This window comes from Tupaia chinensis, unplaced genomic scaffold, assembly GCF_000334495.1.
Source record: "Tupaia chinensis unplaced genomic scaffold, TupChi_1.0 Scaffold000330_1, whole genome shotgun sequence".
NCBI lineage: Eukaryota > Metazoa > Chordata > Mammalia > Scandentia > Tupaiidae > Tupaia > Tupaia belangeri.
In genome coordinates, this window is record NW_006159824.1 from 2216700 (window position 1) to 2221206 (window position 4507).

Below are 4507 nucleotides of genomic sequence, written 5' to 3' on the forward strand. Positions count from 1 at the left end.
TACATGCGTGTTCTCCCACTATCAACATCGTGCACCGGAGTGGTGCATTCATTAGAATCAGTGAACCTACGTGGGCACATCATCCCCTGGTATTCACACGGCTCTGCCTTTTCGGGTCTCAGGCTCGCACGTCAGTCACCTCGTCAGAAAGGCCCTCCCTACTACCTGAAACCGCAGAACCACCACCGTCCCCCATCCGGCTCTCACATTCCCCTGTTCATTTTTCTTCTCAGCACTTGTCGCTGTCTCGCATAATCATGCTTATTTATTTACTCGTTTACCATCGACCTCCCCTGAGGAAAGAGTCTTCCTAGTTCATTGCTATATCCTCAGCGCCTGGCCCGGCCAGGCTGGACACCCAATATTTATTGCATGTGAATATGCTCTTTAACTCCAGCCCAGACTTCAATCCCCGAGGTGCTCTCACCCACCACACCCATCTCTGCAGCTTGATTTCAGCAAACTTACTTTCCTGCCAGCTCTGCCTGGGCTCCGATCAGATCAGCTGCCTCCCATTCACCTTCCTGTGGCTCCATAACCCAGCCCTAGTATCTTGGTCTCCTCTACCCGCTGACAGACAGACAGAGACATAGAGACAGAAAGCGAGAAATCACCCCCCAGGGGGGATGGTCACGCCGCAATTCCTTCTCCTCCATTCCCCTCTCGGGATCTTGGGCACACACGCACACGTGCCCGGCGTGAGTTTTAAGCCACCGGGTCTGGGACGCGAACGGCAGTCAACTACGTGGGAGTCCAGCGACACAGCCATTACGCTAACTGCTGGTTCCCCCATATTTTTGGTTTTTAAAATTTTGCTAGAGGGTGCATGCACTCACCAGAGAGAGGGAGAAGGAACAATTGCTCCAATGGGATGTGGTCACACCACAATCCTTTCACCTCCGTTTCTTCATCCTGGGATAAAGGGGCATGTACGCACATGTGCCCAGCGTATTTTTCTTTTCTTTTTAACTTGTGTATGTGTGTGTGTGTATTATAGAGCACATGTAATCACCTGAGAGACGGAGAAAGAGACCAGGAAAGTGAGAAATCACCCTCTGGGGGATAACCACGCACAATCCCTTTTCTTCTTGAGATTTTGAGGCATGCCCAGCATGATTTTCAAGGTGCTGAATCTGGGACTCAAACCACTCATTTGGCCATGTGGGATCCAACTGTCCTTACCACCACTCCACCTACTGGCCCAGTCCAGCATGTTTTTCAAGCCATCCGGGCCTAGATTTGAAATGAAGTAGAACATGTGGGTTCTGGCTCCCTTAACCACTACGCCAGTGGACTGGCCAATGTATCCTCTTTGATTCTTTCACTTGCACTCCACGTTCACTCTAACAATAAGTCCTGGAAGCTTTCTAAAAGTGTATGTAGGATCCATCTATTCACCATTTCCACATCATCCAGATCCAAACCACCCTCATTTCTTTCTCTTTTTTTAGAGAGGTTTTTGCTATAGGGCGCGTGCGCTCACCAGAAAGACAGAGAGAGACAGAGAGACAGAAAGCGAGAAATCACCCCCCAAGGGAGACGGCCATGTCACAATCCCTTCTCCTCCATTCTCCTCTCGGGATCTTGAGTACGCATGCACACATGCCCGGCGGGAGTTTAAGCCACTGGGTCCGGGACTTGAACCATGGTTGACTACAGTGGAGCCCAGTGACATAGCCATTACACCAACTGCTGGTCCCACCACCCTCATTTCTTACCTGGAGGATGGCAACCACCTCCTCAGTTGCCTGGCTGTTTCCATGCTTGCTTTTACATGTTCCTTTTCCCATACAGCAACCAAAATAATTTTTGTCAATGTGAGACAATGTTGTTTCCCTGTTTAACATTCTTCAATGCCCTACATTCCATCTAGGATAATATTTTGGCTTTTTCCACGGCCTGGAAGACCCACAGGTACCCTAACTTTGACAGGAATTACTGTTCCTTTTGTTTGTTTGTTTCCGTTTCCTAGAACCTGTGGGATTTTGCACTTATTTTTGCTGTTTTTTTCTGCCTGGGACTGCTCTTACATGTTTTTTTTTTTTTCTTTTCTTGAGAGAATTTTGCTATAGGGTGCGTGCGCTCACCAGAGAAACAGAGAGAGACAGAGACAGAAAGCAAGAAATCGCCTCCCAGAGGAGATGTCCGCACTGCAATCCCTTCTTCTCCATTCTCCTCTTGGCACCTTGGCACACACGTGCACATGTACCCCGTATGAGTTTAAGCCACCAGGTCCAGGACTCAAACCACAGTCAACTACATGAGAGTCCAGCGACATAACCATTATGCCCTCTGCTGGTCCCTTTTTTTTCGTAATAATCTTTATTTTTCAGAACAGTTTTAGGCTCACAGCAAAATTAAGGGGAAGATACAGAGATTTTCCACATAACCCCTGGCCCACCTACATGCGTGTTCTCCCACTATCAACATCGTGCACCGGAGTGGTGCATTCATTAGAATCAGTGAACCTACGTGGGCACATCATCCCCTGGTATTCACACGGCTCTGCCTTTTCGGGTCTCAGGCTCGCACGTCAGTCACCTCGTCAGAAAGGCCCTCCCTACTACCTGAAACCGCAGAACCACCACCGTCCCCCATCCGGCTCTCACATTCCCCTGTTCATTTTTCTTCTCAGCACTTGTCGCTGTCTCGCATAATCATGCTTATTTATTTACTCGTTTACCATCGACCTCCCCTGAGGAAAGAGTCTTCCTAGTTCATTGCTATATCCTCAGCGCCTGGCCCGGCCAGGCTGGACACCCAATATTTATTGCATGTGAATATGCTCTTTAACTCCAGCCCAGACTTCAATCCCCGAGGTGCTCTCACCCACCACACCCATCTCTGCAGCTTGATTTCAGCAAACTTACTTTCCTGCCAGCTCTGCCTGGGCTCCGATCAGATCAGCTGCCTCCCATTCACCTTCCTGTGGCTCCATAACCCAGCCCTAGTATCTTGGTCTCCTCTACCCGCTGACAACGCACACACAGGCAACACTCAGCAGCTCTGGACGTATTTATTGAACAGGTCATGAGGCGCTCAGGCCAACTGGACATGGGACCACCGAGAAATGTGGGGAAGGGACATTTCCAAGCCTTGCCAGAGGTTCAGACCCTGATTGTCCCCTTCAAATGGTGGAGTCGTTGGCCGATGCTACGTCATGCAGCTGGTGGCGGAACGAGAGTCGGGCTTTACTGAAGTAGGCCCCATCCCCTGGGGAGGGTGTCCCTCCTTCGGCCACATTAGGGGCTACAGCTTGGCTAGGATTTGGAAGGGCAGCAGGATCCTGTCCTAAAAGAGAAATTAGAGGTGGAAGAAGGAAATCATAGGTAAAGGTCAACTCCTCGCCCCCACTGAGGTTAAGGACAAAAGCTGGAGAGGTCTGAGGTCTGGGGTCAGTGGCAGCAGCAGAAGGGAGTGTGGAGAAGAGCAGGGCTGACTTCACGGGCCAGCCGCAAGTGCACAGCACCCCACCTCCACTCAGAAGGACCCCTGGGCTCGGCGTAGCACTCTGCCATCACCATCTTGAAGTTCTTACATTTCTAACAAGGGGTTCTACTTTCCCACTTTGCAATGGGCCTTATGACGTGCTTAGGCAATCCTGTGGGGACTCAAGGGATCCACTTCCTACCTGGGGAGACGGATGATCCCTGTCCCTGGTTGAAGTATTTCTCTTTCTCCCAATGCAGTGTCTGTCTGACTGACGGAGTGTCCCCCTTTACCCTCAGTCTGCCCCCATACCTGCTCCTCTTCCAGTCCCCCGCTGTCTCCGGCACCCACACCATGGGAAACACCATGCCCCCTTCAGACCCATCTCAACAGTGGAGAAGATTAAGATGCTGGCTGGGACTGGCCAGGAGGGCTCCGGGGGGAAGGGGTGTGGTTTCCAATCCCCCCCACCATGGGCAAAACTACCACTTAGCTTCAGACTGCCCGGTGATTATAGGCGCCACGGGATGGAAGGGGGAGAGGAGGGAGGACAAAGGCGGAGGGGGCTACTCCTATTCAAACACCTATTCTTCTGTATTCCCTTGATTTTGGGGTACTCTGATCCCCATGGAGAATCAGAAGGAGATGGAGTGGGGAGGTGGTGGCAGGCAAGGACAGACACAGAGGTGTCATGACAGACAGATGCAGTGAAAATTCAGTGCAGTAATGCCTGACAATTTGGTGCCAGGCTGGACACTGCTGGAGGTTCATTGGTTTTGTTTTGTTTTGTTTTAATGAGAGAGCAGGAGAGAAAACGAGGGAGGAGAGAAGAAAAGGATTTTTTTTTGGAGAGGTTTTTGCTACAGGGTGTGTGCGCTCGCAAGAAAGAGAGAGAGAGAAGACAGAGAGACAGAAAGCGAGAAATCACCCCCCAGGGAGGCTGGCCATGCCACAATCCCTTCTCCTCCATTCTCCTCTCGGGATCTTGGCCACACATGCACACGTGCCCAGCGTGAGTTCAAGCCACCGGGTCCAGGACACGAACCGCGGTCGACTACATGGGAGTCCAGCGACATAG

At 51.1% G+C, this 4507-nt stretch overlaps 1 pseudogene; it reads left to right on the top strand.

The window, feature by feature from the left end:
* The first annotated feature begins 4056 nt into the window (after nucleotides 1–4056).
* LOC102490329 (aurora kinase A-like) overlaps nucleotides 4057–4507 on the top strand; it is an 8080-nt pseudogene continuing 7629 nt past the window's right edge.